This window comes from Dermacentor andersoni, chromosome 11 (genome assembly GCF_023375885.2).
Source record: "Dermacentor andersoni chromosome 11, qqDerAnde1_hic_scaffold, whole genome shotgun sequence".
NCBI lineage: Eukaryota > Metazoa > Arthropoda > Arachnida > Ixodida > Ixodidae > Dermacentor > Dermacentor andersoni.
In genome coordinates, this window is record NC_092824.1 from 87,163,990 (window position 1) to 87,186,255 (window position 22,266).

Sequence of the window (22,266 nt, forward strand, 5' to 3'; positions counted from 1 at the left end):
CAGAGCTATCGGTCGCCAGGTAATGCATTGTTTCCGTTGGAGATTTCAGCAGTTATACACAAGCACACACACCCATGGTAACTTGATGTAACAACTTGATGTAACTGCTGAAGCGTTGCACACATTTCCTTCCTCGTTCACTCCGTGCATGGTACAGTAGTTACGAACCGCGTGCGGAAACATTTCGGAGCGTTTGAACGACCTCAGCAAGCGCGGTCAGGACCTGTGATGTCATCAATGACATCATGAGACATCATGACATCAATGACAGTGAGAGGAACGCCTCTAAGCAGGTGCTGTCCGCCAACTTCCATTTCTTTGTTTCTTTGTTTAATAATGCCAACTCCCACGGGAAATTCAACGATATCAGAACTAATCTACACTTCACCAAAAATATATCCAAGGACTGCAGACTCAGGTTTTTCGTCAATGGATGCCTGTATTACTCTTAAAGTCGGCTTCTTTCCCTCTTTAAGCGAAGATGGAACAGTGTCGTTACGAGGTGTTTCTCCAAATGAATTGAAATACCTGTGGTGGAAGACCTGCGATGGAAGTGAACTAGAACTCAAGGTCTTCAAAAGAAGCTCATCAAATGTCTTCATGGTCACGTGCATAACTCAGCAATTTTTTCTACCAGCTGATTCCGTAGGCCCTAAACATATTCAAGGGACACATGATTCGCGGTCACTACCTTAATCGATTTTTCACCGCGCCGTTTTAAAAAGCGAGCTTCACCAAAAGGACCAGGGGACGCACATCGCGAGCACGAACAATCGCGGACCTTCACCTTGCGCCGTCTTCTGAAAACATATTATTTTTCAATCGCGGCCACTCCTTCTAAACCGTGAGACGCGAGACTCCATCGAGCACATCGAGACGGTTTTTCCTTTATTCTTTTTCTCTCACTCTCTCTCTGCGCGAAAGTTTTCCCCCGCCCTTCAATTCTCAATTCTCTGGTCCGCGTTGTTTTATCTCTGCTTCTCAGCTTCTCCCAACACACACACATACACATGCACACGCACACACACACACACACTCGGTCGGTGTACACCTGCCAACGAACTCTTGGGGAAGGCCAACTTTACGATTTCTCCGCCGCCGTGTCGGCGCTCAGACGTTCGTTTTTGATGGAGCCCCGTGTGGCGTAAGCGTGTAATTTGTCGCGATTAGGAAGGGATGCCCGTCTCCCTTCTTCCATCTTTCCTTTTCCTTTCTCTCGATGCGCCCCTCCTCTCTCTCTATCTTTCTCTCACTCGTTGTCCTCGCAAAGCTCGCCACGCCATCTCTGTTAGCCTTTTTTTTTTCTTTTTTTCACCCCCACCGTCGTCCGCCCTCCCCGCCCTACGCACCCTCTCCGCGTTTTGCGTTCCTTCAACAACTTCGTTCGGTCGTTTTGTTTTGCGAGATGATTCGACGGCGAGCGCGAAATGCCACGACGCGCCGCGCCGACCAACTCTGACGTCTCGAGCGCCTCCTTGAGGCGCGCTTGTGTTTTTTAACTGTTGTTGTTGTCTCCTCGTCCTTTCCTCTTTCTTTTTTATTTTCTTTTTTGCTAGCTGGCACCAGCAGAAGATCTCGCCCGTATATGCTGTATGCGCCACTATACACATTCGATTCCTTTCCCTCCTCTTTCACTTCGTCAACCCCCTCGCCGCCATCAGTGCCTCTGTTAAATACAGGTTAGGTTCGGGTTATAACCTCCCCAAAAGGCGACCCACCCGGTTTTCTTGTTGCTTCCTTTTTCTTCGTCTGTTTTCATCGGATCGGCTTCGGGCATCTCCCGCTCTACACTGCCGCGGACTCCACCACGCATTTCATTGGCAAAGCCGTTTATATACATTCTCTCCCAAACTGCATGCTCCGGAGAGAGTGGCGAGTCTCTCTCTCTCTCTCTCTCTCTGTGGACGTATCTGCCATTTCGCCGCCCATTCCAGCCCACATCCCCTCTTTTCTTTTCCTATTTTCTCTCCTAGGAATGTTCTTTATTTCTGTTCCTCTCTTTGAACCGTCTCATCTTTCAATGCAACTTAAAAGAATGCTGAACGAGAATTACCGAGATGAGGCGGCAGGCGTGTACGCGCCGAGACTGGAAGATGACCGAGGACTCACGGGAGGGCGTTACGAGAGCTATCGCTGGCGCGGAGATCGACGGACAGCACAACAAGCCAACAACTTACGAAAATCCGAACTAATACAAACTAAGAATGAACTGAAAGAGGGGGGGAGATGAGAAGGCACGCCGAGCGGTTGTATTGTGAAAGGCTGTGGAACGAAAGAAAGCCATTGTATAAATGCAGGGAACGACTTCGCAATAGGGAGGGGTACGACGCATCGGAAGGTGTGCCGGCCATGCCGCGGCAACGCTCTTCATTCCTAACGTGTACGGCGTGCTGATGCAGGCTTGGCGCGCGTTTGGACCGCTGCGTCACCTGTTTCGTTGCTTCGCTTCGCTTGTCCCTCGGTTACTTAGATGGCGAGCTGCTTGCTTTTGTCTTTTGTTTTTCTATCTCTCTCGCCGTATACTTGTTAAGTCAGGTTGGCTTTAACTGCATTCGCGGTTCCTCCACGCGCTTCGCTCGCGTTAGGCTGGATTAACCGGACCCTGCAGTCCGGCTGCCCGCAGACGCGGTCATCAGCTGTACCGCACGCAGCCCCACCAGTGAACTCCCGCGCGGCGTGATTTGCGTGGATTATCCGGAACGTGGCCTCTGAGATCACGCTACGCGCGCCATAACCACGGCACGCGCCGCCCGATTTCGGAGGCCATGCTCCCTGGCGCATAGTTTTTCCTTCAGAAGCTACATGGAGGAAACTCTGCCGCCCCGGTTGTTCGACTGCACCGTGGGAACGGTGACTAGCGCGTGTATTTGTCTAGTCCTTGTGCTTGCGGGACTCGAAACATTCTTTTGGCGTTATTTATCGCGCTGCGATATCTTTCTAAACTTCCCAGCAATCGTATTTTCTCCCCAGAAGCCTGCGGTAATAAATCCTCGTGCGTATTCCCAAACATTTGCGAAACGCTTTGTTTTTAATGCAAACATTTCGTTGTAGATGACCGATTTACAAAGTCGCAAAGCCGTTTGAAGCCACACCGACGACGTTCAAACAATTTCATGCGATTCCCCACATTTCTACGCTGGCCCGACAGCCACATATACATGCAGTTCCCGTAGACACTAGCACAAAAGTTACCGCTAGTAATATTTTGTAGGGCAGTTTATGGTCAACGAGGCCGATACGGCAGGCGTGCTGTGAATGGGACTTCTTGTAGGAACTCGTCTTTACGGCACGCACGCGGGAGAGATGGCCACGGCGAGCGACCGCTTTCCTGCCGTGAATGAATAACGCTGCGCGCTCCGCCATCTGCGATTCGCATTCTCGCACGCTTTCCTCGATCGCTCCCAATTTGGAGTGTAACTGGTTTGCCCGGTACGAGACTCAGCTATAGTGCCGGGATTCACGACGCCATTCGGCTCACCTATACCCGCTCCCGTGGGTCGCTTATGACGAACTAGAAAGTCTACAAAGTGTCAGCAGACGTTTTGTGTGCCGTTTTGACTTAAAGGTGTTCACCTATAAGTTCACTTCGATGTGTTTCTTAAAAACCGAACTTGGACAGTCTATACGGAGCGTCCCAGCTAACTTTAGCCAGAGTGTAAAAGTATGACGATGCACTCTGAGGCGACGCGACCAAACGCATGTGGTTGACTATTGTAGGGAGTAAGTCACACTATTCTTTTTTTGTTCTCCCTAATTGCATAATTAGTCAAGAATAATTAACCAACTTCTGAAGCAACGAAGTCAGGCAAACAATTCCAATTAGAAAGTTGTAGAGCGCTTTGGAAAACGTCCGATTAAACATTTTCTAATTTTCTATCTATGAGGTATGAGGGTTTTCCCGCTTACTGCAGATGCCCGCGAAATATAGAAAAAAAGAAATACCACATAAAAAATACCAAAAATACCTTGCTTGCGAAGTTGGTCAATCAATCTTGACTAATTATTCAATTACGCAGAATACGAAAAGATAGTGTGACTTACTCCATACATTAGTCCGCAACATGCATTTGGTCGCGTCGTCTAAGAGCGCATCGGCATATCTTTAAACTCTGGCTAAAGTTATCTGGGGCACCCTGTATATTGCCAGCACACTTATCGCACTTATAGCACCGAAACGCTTAGAGCCCATGTTCGTCATGTTTCACGGATGCAGTCAAGCTCTCTTGCGTGCCTGCCAGAACGACGACCACAGGCGTCCTTCTCCAACAAGGTCAGCATCCATCGTGCCTCCTTACCATCGGGTTTCACACCCTCAGCACGTTCAACCTCAGCTTTGTGGTGTTTAAAACAACCTCAAGTGCGTCTTACGATTCCAGGGATAAGAAAGAAGACCGACCTGCCTACCTTGGCCTTGAAGCAGGCAGCTCTGGATTGTTTGCACACTTTCTACTTTGATCGAGTACATATATATACGGATGGCTCTTCCACTCAGACCAGCTCCACCAGCGCAGTGGTTATACCATCCCGTTCACTAAGCATCCAATACAAGATTTCTCACTTGACAACATCGACTAGTTCGGAGCTTGTTGCCCTCCGAGGTGCCGTTGATTATATTAATAACCAACCGGCTAATCGGTGGGCTATATTCTGCGATTCGAAGGCGGCCTTACAATGTCTTCTGGCATCTCTTCGTCGCGGGTCATGTGAACAACTCGTGTCGGAGATACGAGAAATGCACCATCACATGATCGCGAAAGGACACGACGTCGTGTTTCAGTGGCTGCCTGGTCATTGCGGTATCTCCGGCAACGACCTCGCTGACGAAGCTGCTAGAAAAGCTCACGAGGGAGCAACCCTTGTTTCAATACCTTTATCGCGGACCGACGCAGCCCAACATTTAGGCAAGCTAGCGCACTCTTTGACATTGGAGAAGTGGCACACACCTGAATTCACTCACCATCGCTTGCATTCCCTCGATCCCTCTATGCAACTGCGGCTGTTACCAGGTCTTCCGCGAAATGAGGAAACAGTGCTGTGCCGCTTACGTTTGGGCGTCGCATTCACAAATGCTTATGCATTTCTGATTGGAATGGCTGATAGCGCCGAGTGCAATGCCTGTGGTGTCGAGGAAACCATAGAACACCTACTGTGCTACTGCCCATCTTATGAAAATGAAAGGCAAGACCTCTGCACAGCTCTCAATCAGCTAGATGGAAAGCCGTTCACCTTGAACAAGATCTTGGGATCATGGCCTCGCATATCACAGCTACAAAAGGCCACAAAAGCGCTGCTGCGATGTTTGAAAGCGACCGGATTGAGTCAGCGTCTGTGATCCGGACTGAGTGACCGACTGATATCTCCAGTGGACTTTCTCTCTCTCTTTTTTTTTAGATCTTTCCGTCCCCCTTTCCCTTTCCCCAGCGTAGGGTAGCCAACCGGGCTCAGTCCTGGTTAACCTCCCTACCTTTCATTTATCATTTTCTCTCTCTCTCTCTATCGTTCACAGCTTTGCCTTCTATCATTTGGGCTCTGCAAGGGCCTATTTATTAGAAATTTTATAAATCATGGGAGGTAAGAAGCTTCCGTTCCCCTTACGTGCCGGAAGCCGTTTGAGCCCCAGTAAATGCCATGCATGCTTTGGATTCTTGAGTATGCAAGTCGCCATCGTACCCTAATCTAAGCATATCTATATGCCTGTATATAAAGAAAGGAACCCGACAAGCATACTTCCTTCCTTTTATTGTGGTCTACAGATTTCCGAATGAGCTGTTATGAACATTAGCCGACAAGACGTTTAACGTTATATATAGTTCAGAGGCTGTCTATAGAGGCTCTAATGACTTCTTGGTGAGGCCATCCGTGCGCGTGATCAAACTCACCGCGTCTTTCCTTCACTCTCCCCCCCCCCCCCCCCCCCCATCCACCCCTTCCTCTATCTCATTTTTCTATTCCCCCTTTCGCGTCACCCGGTGTAGGGTGACGGGAAACCGGTGTAGGGTGGCCAACCAGACGCATATCTGGTTAACAACCCTGCATTCTCTCTTTCTTGCCGCCTCCTCCTCCACTACGGAAGAATACCTATATGTTTTAGGCATATTGTCTAAAAAAAATTTTTTCGAGGGGTCAGCGTGCCATCGACGACCGAGCACGAACAATGATCGTGACCTGTCGGCTTACACTATAGCGAATACGCAAAGAATGGTTTCATAGAAAATGGCTGTAATTCTTTTGTTACTAATGTACCTCTTTTATAATAGACATCTGTACCTCGAGGCTTCCCTACTATTGTTCGTATAATCTATTCACGCACCTTTATAGAGACTGCCATAGCCCACAGGCAGTCGATAACAGGTGTACAAAAGCCAATGCAGGTCGCATATCCGTAAGAGCCCCGACAGATAGCCCTGCGTTTTCAACAAACCATTGTTTTTTGTCGTGTGCCCAGAGCTTGCGTCGTGTCGCCGGGGAAAGAAAAAGCAGGAAATTCTCGCAAAACGATTTCTCAGTGGAATTTGCTTTAAATGTGCAACTCTACAGGGGGTGGCCGTTGGCACATCTCGCACATATCATGCACATATTGTAGGTGGCGTGATTAAACGGCTGAGAAACCAGGGGCTTTCATTTGGTTGGAATGTTTCTGATATCACTTTTTACTCGCTGTGGGAGATAAGCGGAACACTTGTGGCAGAAAGGGGGAGGTGGTGGTGGGGGTGGGTGGGAAGCGGCCGATATCGGTAAAAAGGACTTCGCTGACGTCCGCACAAATTAAAATGAAGCCAAATCGTAAACGATACAGGCCGCAATTAAGCCCTGTACTCGGGTAGCGCCGAGCCGCATCCTCCAGCTCCCTCCCCCTCCCATATTCTCCTCCTCTCCTCGTTACCCAATCGGATCTCGTCCACGTCTCCTCTCGTTGCGATACTGAAACACTCGCAGTTGGCCAATGCCGAGGCCACGTGGCGAAAAAGAGATACAGTTATTTAGTAAGTTTATCGATCGCAATTATTCGCGTGCAATGTATTCCGGGCGCAAAGTCATATCGGCCGCCGCACACTCTGTTTTTTTTTTTTTTCTTTTTTCGCAAGCGTGGAAATTGTCCCAATTCCGCGAAACCTTTCGTCCACTTATCGACCCGGAGACGCGTTGGCGGGGCTGTGCGGTGACGATAAAGAAACGATAAAGTTTTCGGCTGCCAGTTTATCGTTATCGTTTAAAGTAGTTCGCGATAGGCAACTATCGATGGCGACTCGAGGGAAGATTTTAGAGCCTGTCGACAAGGGGGGGGAGACACTTTTTTTTTCTTTTTTCTTCTCCTTTGCTTCCGTTGTCTTCGAAGTGCTCAGCCTTCGTAGCTGCGTCCTCAAGTGCTGCAGCTGCTTTCGTGCCCACACGGACGAGAAGTGCGGACGCTTCTAAGAATTCGCGAACACCGCGGACAGCAGCGGCACACGGAGGCGGTTAATCGCTGGTGAGGTTTCACCAGCTCCGGTATTTCAAAATGCGAGATAACGCTAAAAGTTGAGGGTCGCAAATACAATAAAGAGATAGCGGGCGACCGGCCCGGAGAGAGAACAAAAAAAAAAAAAAGAGTCGAGGCCGCCGCGGTGCTTGACACGTGGAAATTTCGCATCGCGTACAGTATCTTCCATCGCCTTTCCACAATTTTCGCAATATATGCTTGGCGAAGCAAATTGGCGCGGCAGCTGTTCAGTGAAAAGCGATACGGTGTCGATTGCGTCGGGATAAGTGCTGTACGCAGGTTCGACAGGTTCGAACTGACCTTCTCTTCGATAGCGTTTGGGGAGAACCCGGCAAGAGAGGTATATAGACTTGAATGCGTATAGCCAGGTTCGGCAATCTACCGGCGTGCGACTCCGCATCACTAAAATGAAATAATTAAAGTGAATTGTCACGCTAAGGACTTAACGAGGCGAAAAAAGAAATTGTGCAGAAACCATCGAAGATGACGACGACGTGTATTTGTCGCAGCGAGAATCTTTAGCTAGCGCTTTTTTGTTTCATCGCGCAATTCCGCGGGCGGTGGAGCCATTAACCGCTGTATGTGTAGCGGTAGAATAGCTGTGTAGAGAGCGCATGTGTCTCAGAGTTGCAATAGTAGGCGTTCGACCTCGGACGTGCTCCCGGCAACTCGGTTGCCCAAGAGCACGCGCACTTTGCTTCGGCGCCATCTTGTATACCAGACGGTGCAGCTCCGACCGCTACCGACAACCTTAAAAACGGGCGAAAGAGCCAAAGACAAAAGATATATACAGTGACATTCCACTCTGTAAAGGTGGATGCGAAGCTCTCTGTGTATGTGGGCCCCTCAATGGCAAACAGTCCATTGCCGTGCGTCAAACGCCATACGCACATAAATGGCAGGCGAGGCGCGACTGGCCGCTCCTCCACGATGTTGAGCCTCGGGAGATGATCAGGCACCGGGGAGGTGTATACATACCCATGTATTGTTGCAAAACGCGGCACGACACCCTTTAATAGCGAATCCCGGCACGTAGAACATACATGCATCTCATCGCACTCCGAGAGCGCGCACTGCTTCACCGTAGCGAAGGCGACCGAGCGTTGGTCGACGTCCCGCAGTGCAGTAATGGTTTTGAGGTCACTCAAAAACCACAAGTGGTCACACATAACACAGGCCACACAAAATTGGTTCTCCACAAACTCCCCATGAAACCTGGCCGTTGCTCCGGTTCTTCCGAGTTTGCGGGATCGGGGCCACATCGACGGTTCGCATTTTTTTCCCGCCTCACGGTCCTGGCATGCAGCACGCTTACGGGACCGCCACCACGTGGTAGGGGAACGAGGAGGAGGAAGTAAACTTTAATGCCCTAGAAAGAGTAATTCAGCGGTCGGGCCGGATGTCTTCATCTTCTATTGGTTGATGCCGATCTCCGGCCTGCATGGTTGGCGCCCCTATTCCAGGGCACCACTGAGCGTGGCTGCTCGTCGGGCATGATCCACCAGCCTCCGCTGGAGGCTAGGGTCGCCGCTGGAGAGCACGCTCTCCCACTGCTCCGCACTCGGATTTTCTATTTTGTGGAATGCCTTATTCGTATTGCACTCCCATGTGACGTGATAAAGTGTGGGTATTGCGCCACACCACGGGCATGTGTCCCTGTATTGACCTGGGAACATTTTGTATAGTTTATGTAAATTTGGGAAAGTTCCTGTCTGCAGCTTTCGCCAGTAAACTGCCTGTTCTTGAGTGAGTGTATTGTGAGGCGGGGGATATCTGATCCTCGTCCCTCTATGGTAATTTAGTAAGTCAGAGTACGTTGGGATCACTGTCATGAAGTCCTCAGGATCTCTGTTTAGGTCCGCTCGGTTTGTATGCTCGCGAGCGATCCTATCTACCCTTTGGTTGCCCTCAATCTCAGTGTGCCCCGGTACCCAAAAGATGGTGTGTCTAATGGGTTTATTCTGTTGGCCTGCACGGAGGAAGATTTGGAGCGCTTTTAGACCGATTCTGCCGTTAATGTAGTTTCGGCATGCTTCCTTGGAGTCTGTTAGAATTATAAGGGATCTATTTGTGCGGTAGCCCTCCACAGCTGCTAGAGCAACAGCCATTTCCTCTCCCTCGGTTACCGTACAATCCCGTGCCGACGCGCAAGCGATTTCCCTATAGTCCGAGCGTATTAAAGGCAAGCGCTTGGAACGCCGACAATGAGAGGTCGGTGCGAACGTAGACATGGCTGACGCAAGCCAAACTGTAGTATCTGCTTTTATCAGCTTAATACCTGTTGCGCGTTGTATTTGGCCCTAGGATTTTAAACTTATGTTTGCAAGTCGGCGGAGTGCTTAAAGCCTGCTTCACCTCCGCCGCGGTCCGGCCCGGTATTTGACTATCTTCGGGATCGGCCCACGTTTGGGGAGAAAGAAATTCTCCATCTACGCGGCTCGATAGAGGCGCGAAATTTTTCCCCAGAACCTAGCCACATATGCAGCTTCGCTGGAAAAAAGGCCTCCCGTGAGAAACGCTATTCCGCAGACACGGCAGCACGCTCGGACCTTCCCAGTGGGAACGCGTGTAAACGTCTCGAGGCAAGGGCGCGCTACAACCAGTTCCGGCGTCGTTCAGGCATAACTGCGTCTTCGTTATCGCGGCTGCCCACCACGTTAACAGCGCCGTAACCTGAAACAATACGCATTCGCAGCCCATTCTTCCCAAATCACCCCCGAAACTAGGCATACAAACACGCTCGTCGCTCGACGGGTCCAGTTGTCGCGCTTCGACGGCTGTGCCGCCGCGGGCGACATAGGCGCTCGCTGTGTGTAGGACGCGGCTACATTGAATACACCCACTGCGCGCAGCAGGCAATGACACTTGCCTCGTATTTTTTTTTTCGGGAGGGGGAGGGGAGGGGGGAGGAGGGGTGGCGCTCCTCCGGAGGGGACAGACACGCGACGAAATGAACGCCTCGCAATTGTCGCTGGGCCACTTTATGCCGCTTTTCTTTCTTGAGAGGCCCCGAGCCGAAGGAAACTGCCCGTGTATAGCCCCAGGATACCTCTTTTTTTTTTTCGGAGGAATTCCGCCACGATTTGTATAAGGAGCTATAATGGCGGAAAGGAGTCAAGTGAACGAGGGCTCAGGGGTTACAAGAAGGAGCAGAAACGGAACGAAGGAGATCTCAGTGGCATTTGGAAGAGTACTATTCAACAGGGCGCGTTGAGAGGGTAAGAGCGGAGGAGAGGTGAGTAGGGAGTACGAAGGGGGGGTCTTCGAATTTGGCCCCGAGAGAACGGAACACACACACACACGTACACAAACTCGCGCGAGTTTGTGCCTTCTCTTGCCTCTGAAAACGCGCCGCCGTCGTCGTCCCGCTCGCTTTGCTGCAACCCGTAATCGGCGGCAATTAACGTCGCGAGCACAACCCTTTCGGTGCCGACTGTGCGTGCGGGGAACACGAGCAAGGGCTTCTCCTGTACTCCACACTCCTTCCATCCTCCCGCACCCTGCGCGGCGTCTCGGATTCTCCGCTGCGTTTCTGCTTCTTCTCTGCTTGCTGTCTTTTTCTTTTCGTGCGTTCGTGCGTCTCTTGCGCGTACTGGTCGTCCTTGCCCGAGCGTTTAGATTCGTAATCCGTTCCCTTCTCTGACCCCGCCACCACCGACTGCTTTCTGTCTGCTGTTGCTTCTGCTGCTAGCAGTGTTGCTTGCCGCGTTGCTTGCCTCTGGCGTGCACAAGGCATCGTTCTTTTCTCTCTCCGTTCACTCCTCCTCATCCTCCCCCTTTTTCTTTAACGAGAGCTTCACCTCGTTCGTTGAGCTCGTCGTTCGTTCGTAGAGCGAACGATGACACCGCCCGTGGCGGCAGCAGCAATCGCTTCCTCGAAATCGCTTTGATTTTTTCTTCGCTCATTAGTCTTTTCCCCTCGATGTTTGACTTCATCAGAGTTTGTTTTCGCCCTGACACGTGCGCTCTGGTCGGCAGCGTTTTTTAGACAAGGAACCGTCCGTTACAGAAACGCATAGGTCGTTGTCTCGTCTACAGATTCGCGAATTGCTATGGAGTGCTTCCACGCAACAACTTTTGCACAAAGTCTGTGGTGGCGATGTGACGTCCCAAAGCGACACTTGCGCTATGAGAGGCGCTTCAGATTAACCACGGATAAAGTTAACCGGGGATGTGTTAAGCGTATCTACGAAGCAGGGTACACGAGCGTTCCTGCTTTTCGCCCTTCATCGGAACGCCCCCGCCGTGGTCGGAAACCGAACCCGCGACCTTGAGTTGAGAAGCAGAACGAAGCATGCACTGTGCTACAGCACCGCCTTACGGGTTATAGCCTCGGGTTATGGATTTATTGCTTTAAACTACCATCTGTAAACTTCCAGGACCAAGCTATATGCGAGCATCCGGATGAGGGCGGGCAGGTCTTACGCGAAGTGTCCTTGCTGTCCCGTGCGAAGAGGAACACGATGCAGGGAGTATCGGTATAAATAAATAGAATTATCGGGGACACCGGTACCACGCAGTCAGTGTAGACATGTTTTACGTGGGCGCTATACAGCGCCACCGCGATATATTTACACAGTTCCCGCGCCCTCCGCTGCCGTCGCAAGACGTTCACCTGAACCACAAACGTAAGCCGATTATAATCGTTTATAATCGACCTCATTAGTTCGGTGCCATTACGCCTCTAGTGGATTGGGCCAGCTCGTGACTTTCTATGGTGCGTGCGTAACAACGCAAATGCTAGGTATGCAGCGCACCGTTTGTGCTCGTCACGTAACCCTGTTGCGTTGCTACCATATGTTGTCACCCACGCGCCTGTTTTCTTTTCTTTTGTTACCCTATCCGGTCCCAAGCTGCGCTTTTGTGATGCCATAACACACCAACTATTCAGGCCTCACACCCTGTGGCGTTTGCGTTGTTAGCCAAGTTAACATGGGAGAGCTTTAGGTTAGGGGACGCAAGCGGCTTGCGTACGCAATAACTAGGGGCGACGTTACTGCGCATGAGCAGATCCAGACGTAGGGGTCCGCGCATGCGCAGTACCGTGACCCCTAGTTCTTGCGCACGCAAGCCGCTTGCGTCCTCTAATCTAAAGCTCTCTATTAAGTGGGGTTCTAGCTGGCGCTTGGGAACGGATGCGTCCTCGGACCAGCGCGAAGGAACTGGAAATGGACGACCAAGAGCTCGTCCTGTCTTCCTCGTCCCTTGTTCGTCTTCGCGCTGCTTCTAAGATGCGCTGTGAGTATAGACGACGCCGCAGGCTTCCTTTAGGACCGGCAGAAGTTGCTCCCTCGCGAAAAATGCGCTACATACTGCGGGTGGGCGCCATTGGCGAGTGTTTAAAAAGACTGCTTCTGTCATAAACGGAAAAAAAAAATCGGAAAAGTGCCACGCCTCCGAAGAGAAAAACGGCTACGCGCACAGCATCAATTAGACGACTCCGCGCGAAGAAAACCTTGCCGGGGTAAATGGCAAAGCCGGGAGGAGGGTGACCGTAGAAGGAGAAAGAACAAATCTAAATTGGAAAGAGAACACAAGTGCGCATGCGGCGAACGCACATGCGCGAACACTACGACCCCCCTCCCAGCACACACACGCACACACACACTCTCTCTCTCTCCCTTTTCTCTAATTCCAGGCTGGTTTTGAAACAAGAACGAAAAGAAGTGAAGAAAGCACGGTTCCCCCCCATTTGGACGGCGCGCGGTTGCTTTACCGATTGTCTCGCAGTATTTTGCCCCGACGCGCCATGTGCTCGGTTTGTAGCCACTTTCATCCGGCCATTTCTCGCTTTCCCTCGTCTTCTAAATGATGTCTTCCTTTTTTTTTTTTTGCTATTTCGTCTTGCCGTAGTTTAAGAAAGGCTTCGACACGGTACGTTCTTCCGACTCGTCCGACTGAAGGCGTCGTCGTGGGCCACTCCCCCCCCCCCCACCCTCCCTCCCAAGCAAACACACGTTTCAGAGAGAAACGAAAAGGAACGAAGCGAGACGTTTAGGCGAGGCGAGCCAAGCGAGAGAGGCGTTGTGTGATGGATCAGGAATGGAGGTGCTTGTAGGCCTATCGATTACACTTTTCGGACGACGCGCAGTCGGATTAATTGGCGGGGGCAGGACGAAAAAGCCTAGAGGTGGTGCTGGAGGGGGGGGGGGGGGGGGGGGGGGGCAGTCGGCAATGCGAAATGCGAACTAGCGGGCAGAAACAAGTCGGTATCTTCTACCCAGCGGCGATTACGTCCTACAGACGGACCTCCCTCGGGCGGCAACGCTCCCGAAACGAACCAGAAAGACAAAGAGAACGAATAAAAAAGAACAAAATAAGGTAGTGGACCGGAGGAACTACACGAAAAACTATACCAACAAGCGCGCGCACGAGAGGTGCATACCTACAAACCCTTCGCGCGCTCTCTCTCTCTCCCTCTCTTTCTCAATTCGCATCCTTCTTTTATTCCTTCCTCGCCATTCTCGACTCGAGGGGAGAAAACGACTCCCGAGTTCCATTTGTTTTGGGGCGCTGCCCGTCGAGTTATCGCAGCGTTGCGCCGTTGATTCGCGAGTTCTTTCTTTAACTCGGCGCTTCTTGTGAGGCTGGTTTTGTACTCGCTTGTCTTCAGCCTTTTTTTCTCTCCCTTACACGGGGCGACCGAAACGACTAGAGCTGAGCAAGGGTATCGGAAATAGGTGAGGGGGTGCAGAAAAGGATAGGCTATTCGCTAATTTGCACACTTGGCTAAAAAGAAAGTGAGAAGGATGAAAATAAGAGCTAGAGAAGAGAAGGATGATAGGTGTGTGAGGGAGTGCGCGCTTTCCTTCCTTCCCTCTCTCTCTCTCTCCCTCTTCTCTCTCTCTCTCAACGGTGCCAAGTTCTCCGGCAAATCAAAAACGAATCCACCATGAGAGGAGTCGAGCCCCTGTACGGTACGCGGCGGACTATCAACGCAAACAAGAAAAAGAAACAAACACACGCAAACACCCGTGCGAGGTCTGTGAACTGTGCTTCAACGGCTACGTACCACTCCAACTCTGCCGCAGAGGCATTCTGCGCTCTTTCCGTCTGTCTGTGCGTACGTTTTCAGAGAGAGAGGGAATGATGAAAAACATGGAGAGAGAGAGAGAGAGAGAGGAAACAGCGAGCCGAGGCGAAGAGGAATCGCAGTCGGCGGCGAAGCCGCGCGGGTCAAATTTAATGCGCCACTTGAATATGAGTAATAACTTTAATTGCGTGCCGGTCGCGGCCGCCGACGTCGGGGGGTCTGTATCTCGCCGTTTCTCTCTCTTTGACTCGGTCCGCGTTGTGTGTGTGTGTTTTCCGAGCGGGCGCAACAGTGACCAGAGCGGAGGAGGGCTACGGCAAGAGCAACCCGAGCGGTGCGTACACTGAGAAGGAGCAGGTTGGAGAGCTATACGAAACGGAGATCCTGGAGGTACAAGATCGTTTCTACTCGTACATCTGAACGCGTAAATCGTACCCCCCCTCCCCCCCCTTCCAATCTTTCCTCCGTCTCTGTTTCTTCTAACTGGCCAGGCAAGGAGAACGTCTGGCGTATGACTGAAGATGCGCATGATTACGATTCGCGAGCGTTGCTGCGCGGATTGGGGCCCCCACGTGCGTGCATGAATGCCGAGCGCGCGCTATTTGGTGGACCGACCCGCCGAAGCTATGGCTGGCTTACAGAAAGAGAGAGAGGACAGCTAAACAGCTCCTCGAATGCAGCTAGAAGAACATGACAAAGAGGCTTCGTTTCTGGTTTTGCGTTTTGCTTTCTCCTTCCATCTTGTAGCATTAAGGCGTTGCAATCAAGAACATAACGCACGCGGCGCGCGTAGCCTGGCAATTTTCTTTTTCCTTGAGGAGGCGCATTAGGCATCTATTTTGCGCCCCGAGATGGGTGCGTATTGGTCGCGGGATCGAGGCCTGTCGTGTTCCAGCAGCGCGGCCCTTCGCCGGAGCGAGCTCTCGAAGTAAGGCGATGCCGAGAGGGCACTACTGTAGTTCGCACTTTATCACCTGAACGCTTCCCGAGAGAGAAAAAAAAAATGCCAGCCTCTTCGTGATTGATGGCTAGAGGCCAAACGCTCAAGTGAGCTTTTATGCAGATTGAGCTAAATGTCTCTTCCGCTGTGTGGGGACTTCCGTGTCGCTCATTGAGACCTCCTCGACCTTGAATCATTTGAACAGACGTTCAAGAACACCGCTTACAGCGCTCCAAATATGACGTGGTTGGGATGTAGAGCTACTTTCAGGTTTATGCATTCACACTGAGACGCCTAAAGACGTATCCTCTTTTGAGTTTTAAACTTTAAGCCTATTACGTTAGCCACAACATCGCTTCCCCGGGGACGATGCACGCATCCCTTGAGTAGGCGGACGTTCGACAGGCTACCATGATTTCGCGCACAGAAGACCCCGAGAACGACCTCACCTATCGTCAGCACAGAAAATGGTGTGCGTCCTTTGGGCAGAACTGCCTGTGCAAACGACTGTGCACTTTAGCTTGTTTCAGATTCCGCGCCGTGGACTTTGCTCACTGTGATGGTGTACCTTCTCTGCTCCTCTGCGTTTTACCTCTTTCCTAGTGCAGAGTAGCAAACCGGAAGTTGTGACGCGGTTAGCATTCCTGCCTTTCCTTTCATTCCCCTCTCCCTCTATAGAGACGAAGAGACGTACTGGTACGTTTCGCTCGATTCGTCGACGGGCAAATGGCGGAACCCGAAAAAACCGCCGGCGACGTTACGATGAACACGTCGGCTTTCGTCAAAGCTCCGAGGCTGATAAGCAACTTCGGGCTCGATAAGTTCTTGGACGTGAGAATGCCTGGAAACGCTGATGGCACCACCACTTCTGCTGTCATCTAGCCCGGCCGATACAGTTGGATTTTGGGCGGGCGCAGCACAACCAAACTAATGACGCAGGACAACGGACGCACACCACCGTAGCACGCAGTTAAAGGCGCGGACGAGGTAACGATTCCATTCCAACGGGACATTCCTTTTTCAACAGACGTTTGCGCGAGTTGGTAAGACATATTTGAAACAGAAAAGCGCACTTTTCACGGAGACAAGCAGGGAAAAACGACATGGACGAGATTATCTACAACCAGCACGGGAAGATCAATCCTGGACAAGATCATGATCAACCATATTACGGATCCAGCAAATTACACTAAAGTTCATCAAGATTTCGCAGACAACATAATTGTCGCACCGCTACCCAGAAATATGCGCCCAAAACATAACATCAACAGGAGAGTTGCACGAGCCAGGGCGTTAATCAGGAAAATGGACAAAGGGGGCAGAGGAGCCTGCTTTGCGGATTCGGCTGCCTACAAGGATCGAACTAAGTTCGCGGCGGCGGCAGTGGATCATCAGGGCAAATGCACCAACTGCGCCACGGTCTACACTAGCAAACCTGAAGTCGCTGAACAAGTTGCCATTGCATTGGCACTAACAGACGATAGATTCACAGAAATATACAGTGACTCGAAAACAGCTATTAGAGCTTTCAATAGGGGAAAGATTGCCACACAGGCTGCTAGAATAATTAACCAAATGCAAACAAATGTTACACGTTACATTTATTGGTTCCCGGCACACCTTGGTTCACTTGAGGACATTCCTTTCAATCCAAATGAATCGGCCAACAGCGTCGCCCGCGACCTTACAGACCGGGCCGCTTTTACATATGGTTTTGATTCTGCTGGATTGGAGAACCTACAGAGAGATACGCTCATTACATACCATGAAATTACAAAACATTACTACATGGAAAGGAGGGAGTTTCCACCCCCTCACTATAGGCTAAACAGAGCACAAGCAGTTACACTTAGGCAATTACAAACACAGTCTTATTATTCACCTGTACAAATAAACGAATGGTATGACATTACAGACATGAATATTTTATGCAAAGCATGCGAAAACGAGATATGCACGCTTGAACATCTGCTCTGGGAGTGTGGGTCGCTCGGCCCTGGCATTTCCCGGAATCGGTTTTTAGGAATGATCAGATCTTCAGATCATATCCCTCAAGTCCTGGCTGTCCAGTACGCCCGTGATAGGGCTAGGAGGCTTGACCTCCCGGTCCCGACATGGGACTAGCCAGGCAGGTGGCAACACCTTGTACAGGACCAGAATAAAGTTTTTTCCTCCTCCTCCTCCTCCGACATGGACGAGCGCTATCCGTGTCACGGAGAGCGTTCGTCCGTGTCGTTTCTCCCTGCTCGTCCCCGTCAAAACCGCGCTGTTGTGTATCAAGTTCCTCTTTCGCAACTTCCTCAGCGGTCTGCGCGGTGCTCCGCCTGTGTACTTCGTCACCGGGATCAGTAAATTGAGAACGGTAGATAATGGGAAAGGAACAGGATCAGTTGGCATAGTTGCAGTGTCTGCGACTATTCAATTCTCTTAAACCTTCTTCTCGAGATAGGACTGAGTTAAGCCTCCTACTTCTCGAGATAGGACTGTGTTAAGCCTCCTGCTTCTCGAGATAGGACTGTCTTAAACCTCACAAACTTCGGGAATTCGACGAAACAACGCGAAGATCGGGCGTATAGGCATTTCGCTACCGCCACGTGGCCCGACTGGATCAAGTGGAACTCTTCTCCTTTTTTGAGAGCGCTCCCATACGGTGAGCTTATATGTCGACCTTCGTCGCCGGGGAAACAGCCATTCGCTCGTGTACACGCATAGTGCAGTTTCCTTCCCCACTCCGTATACTCGACTATGATAACGCTTTGACCCACATGAAAAGAGTTTGTTCCACTTCTTACTTTCCATGCTCTCCACGAGAACACGCCTGCCTGCCCCCTCTCCAAAAACTGTGCCCTCACCTCTCTACGCCCTCCCAACTTTTATCTTGCGACAGTAAACAAGGCCGCGAGCTCTCAACTGCTCGTCGATATGTGTGTGCGACAGCTTGCCCGTGCCATGCCGAGGGCTGAATCCCGTTTTGAAATCTCTCTGACGTCAGAGGCCGTGACGGAGACACCTGTCCGCGTGGGCACCTGAATGAGTTATGATTGAATAAACGAAATTCGCTGATAGCGATGGCTCCCTTCCTTCATTCATTCCTTAATTCATCCCCCGTCTTTTTCTCTCTATCTGTGTGTGTCGTTTCATTGCTTCCTTTAGTGCAGAGGCATGTTTCACGTAGTTCTTGCGTTGACCTCCCATCACACCTTGTGGCCGAAATTGCGTCATTACAGGCAGACACGCTTTTATATCGTAGATGTGGGCTTTATAAATGTATTTAAGAGGGACATTAAGATAACCTGTATTCGTGGTTTATGCTTCTGCAATATCAAAACAGTCACTCTTTCCGTTAGACGGGGCTTGTTAAGGCAGAACCAATGGCGGGCGTCGACGGCATGCAGTAGTTCCCCGCGCTACAAATCACCGTGACGTCACCGCCTTTGAAGGCGCCAACTCTGCTCCGGTTTATAGGTTACCGGTAAGGAAGGACTGCGTCCCATTCTAAAAGGGCAGGAGACTCAACAAGTTCTGATAACTCTTCCTGTGCCAATCTCCCTTCTTTTAATGTCCGATTAGACTGTTCCTTATCGCTCCCCACCTGTAGCACCACCTGGTCTTCGGCGTATCCACAAAAGAAGCAAGTAGAAAAGAGAGTGGGACACAACCGCTTCGTCTGTCCGCGTTATGTAGAAATTGCGTCAGTTGGCGCTCACGCGCCCTGGTGCTTGTAAAGTTATCTCACGTGATTGCGCAAGCACCTAAGGAAACCATATGCGCAGGAAACCATGTGCGGACGTTCGAGTGGACAAAGTGCAATCGATAAGTCTACCTTGCCGCTCCCCCCCTCCCCACTTGCCCACTACGCGTACTGCAAAACACTTTACGTCCACGCCGGGTTTTATTAGTTGCACGCGACGTTCTAACCTTTGACGCTGTCTCCACTCAACAGGCATTGAAGCAAAGGTCGGGAGTTGGAGAGACGAAATTGGAAAGCCGGCGAATTTGTGTAGCGTGGGTGCAACGGTCAAATGCAGCCAATAGCATTTTGCTGATAACGACATCCTTTATGAGTTCGTTCGTGTGCCCGCAAACTTATCGGCCTTTGCTGTCCTTTTATATGCCATAGGTAGTTGCACGTGTTTGCAGCAGTTCCTGAAGCGTCTTGTCTGAAGCATATTGTGTGTCATATGTGCCTCTGAGACGTAACTTCGGATAGCCAGCAATAATGAGTGTTAGCGCATTTTTCTGTCGACTTGTCTGATAGATCTGGTATGTCGTACTCGCAATCAGAAAAAAAAAGGGAAGAAATAAAGACGATGGAGGACGTTTGAGCTTCGCCTTTAAGAGTGGAATGCGATAGCATTCGAAGATCCCTGACTGCTTCTCAAGCTTCCCGGTAACTCTAGCGTATGTAAGCGTAATGTTTACCGGGAAACGCTGGCCGCGAACACTCTGCACAAAGGCGGGCTTTCTGGTAGAAACGCGGCCTCTTCCATTGCCCGCGATGCGGCGGAGGCGAGCGCCATCTGGAGGTATTGCAAGGAACAGGGCGCGCCGCTCTCGGTCGCCGAGACCCTCGGGTGCCGGCGCGCAATATGGCGGACGCCGTGACTGGTCTATGAATGGTGAAACACTGGAAAAGGGGTTTCGTTGAGTTTTCGCGTAACAGAATTATGTTTTCTCGTACAGTCAAATGACAATCCGTCACTATCATGTCTGTAGGTTGTGTGTAAGTCGTACTTTACGATTTTTCCACATTAGCTCGAGAAATCCAATTAATTCAGTAGCTTCCTTGTGCCACATAGAGGGTCTCGGTACGGCTGGTACGAAATCTTTTTTTGCCAGAAACGACGACACGCACTGGACGCGAGTCGCCGAGGCCGGATTTTCTGCGGCATGGGGCCCTTAACGCTATCGCGTTAAAATAAAATCAAAACGAGATAGAGAGAGATAAACACGATGAAAGGCGCACGCGTTTATGAATTCTTAAAGGCAACATCGGTCATTCGCTGAGTATATGTCAGATGGAGCCACATGCGCCATACGTAAAGGCTTTACCAGCTTGCGTACGGTATCTGCGCCTTGCCAGTGAGTTCCTTAAGGTGCACGCGAAGCGGCTTTCATGACCAAGAAGAAAACCTGCGTCAGCGGCAGTGTGCAAACGAAAGAACTTGCCATAGCATGTTCTTTGAGTGGCAGTATTGTGCGAAAAGTCTGTAACGAATAGCGCGGTGGCGACGTCGCCTTCAACTTTGCCTCCCAGCGTGCCGTGACGTCACTGCTGCAAGCATGTCTTAAAAAAGAGATAAAAAAGAAAGCCCTTGAAATCTGCGAAGTTACGCTGACGTATCCGCGCTTGGGTATATATCGGCGCGAAATTCAGAATTGATTTTTTTTATTCTGTTTTATTTTTCATTTAGTGTCCCTTTTAAGAGAAGCCTGCAGGTAAATGGACAGTTGGATCGCCAAGTGGAATACTAATAACTAAGCATGTGAGCAGTGAACATTGATCAGGGAACACTGGCGGGGAAATGCAGGGAAACCTCAATGTGCGCACATCGTGCAAGCCGCACCGCGCAATGTAATTGAACATCGAGAGTCCCGTCACCGCCTCTTCTTGTGCATAATGAGGGGAATTTCGGATTGTGCCGTTTGTGCAGGTTTCGCAAAGTTCATAACGAGGCCGCGGTTTGCCGAAAGCTGAAAGAAAAGTAAAAAAAGAAAACCAGTCTTATCGGCACACAATCGTTTGTTTCGAAAGCGCAAAGCGCTGACCAATGAAGTCCGGCCGTGCCACTTTGTAGTGTACTGTCCACTTCTGTATTTCCACTCGTTTTTGTAAGTTTCTTTTTTTTTTTTTTTTTTTGAAGATGTGATTTGGGCAGCGCTGATGCACAGGGCGTCAGATAACAGGGCGATATATTGGCCCCGGCGGGGAGGACGAAACAAAGAATAAAAAGAAAAGAAAAAAGGGACCCAGTTCTCGTTGAGATACCCAAGACTCGCCTGCAGGCTTATTCACTGTCGCGAAAGTTGAGTAATTTTCCGAGTACTCCGCGTTTACGAAATGTTCCACTACAGATGCGAACCGCCAGTGCAGAGGACGCTCATCTGTGCGGGCTAGCGGCACATATAGATTCCTCAAATCCGAGTACAATTTTTCGACGTCATCAAGTGCCCTTCGCTCTGTCGCAACACCGTTTCCCAGAAGTACGCGTTTATTTTATTTCTTCCACTTTGTTCTGCCACTGAGACTGTCGTCGTATCCACGGGTTTGTGTGAAAAGCATCGGTGAGACAGAGACTGGTTACGAAACTGGCGCTTTTAGGATCGATAAGAGCGCGAAATGTTCCAAGATGTGCGCCATTTGCGGTGCCATTTATGAAATACTCTATGGGGGCTGTTCAAGCGCGCACCAACGCACAACACTTAAAGGTGCACTAAAGCAGAACCCTAAAGCAGTTTAGACGGATAAAGCGTTCTTTCAAAAGTCTGTTGCCGTTAATTTCGAAACGATAGGTTGATTAGTAGAAGAGAAAAGGGAGGTCAGAATTTCGGTACTTTTGAATTTCGCGCCGAAACCCCAATGCCGGTACGTCACTGTGACTTTTTTTGGTTTTGGAAAGCTGCCGCAACCAAAACACGAGACTTGAAGGAAGGGACGGAGACTTCGAGTAAGGTCCCTTCCTTCAAGTCTCGTGTTTTGGTTGCGGCAGCTTCTCAAAATCATGAATCACCAACTGGCCTACACCCACACTCTGCTATGTTACGTCACTGTGACGTCACGGATTTCAATGTTGGCTCAGGAAAATGTTCCCG

General features: G+C 50.5%; 1 protein-coding gene and 1 pseudogene across 2 annotated transcripts in view; one reads left to right on the top strand and one right to left on the bottom strand.

Annotated features, from left to right (window-relative positions):
• LOC126517409 (uncharacterized) overlaps positions 1-22,266 on the bottom strand; it is a 212,648-nt gene that overhangs the window by 35,563 nt on the left and 154,819 nt on the right. The window lies entirely within an intron of this gene.
• Positions 9,710-9,889, top strand: LOC126518433 (U2 spliceosomal RNA; annotated as a pseudogene).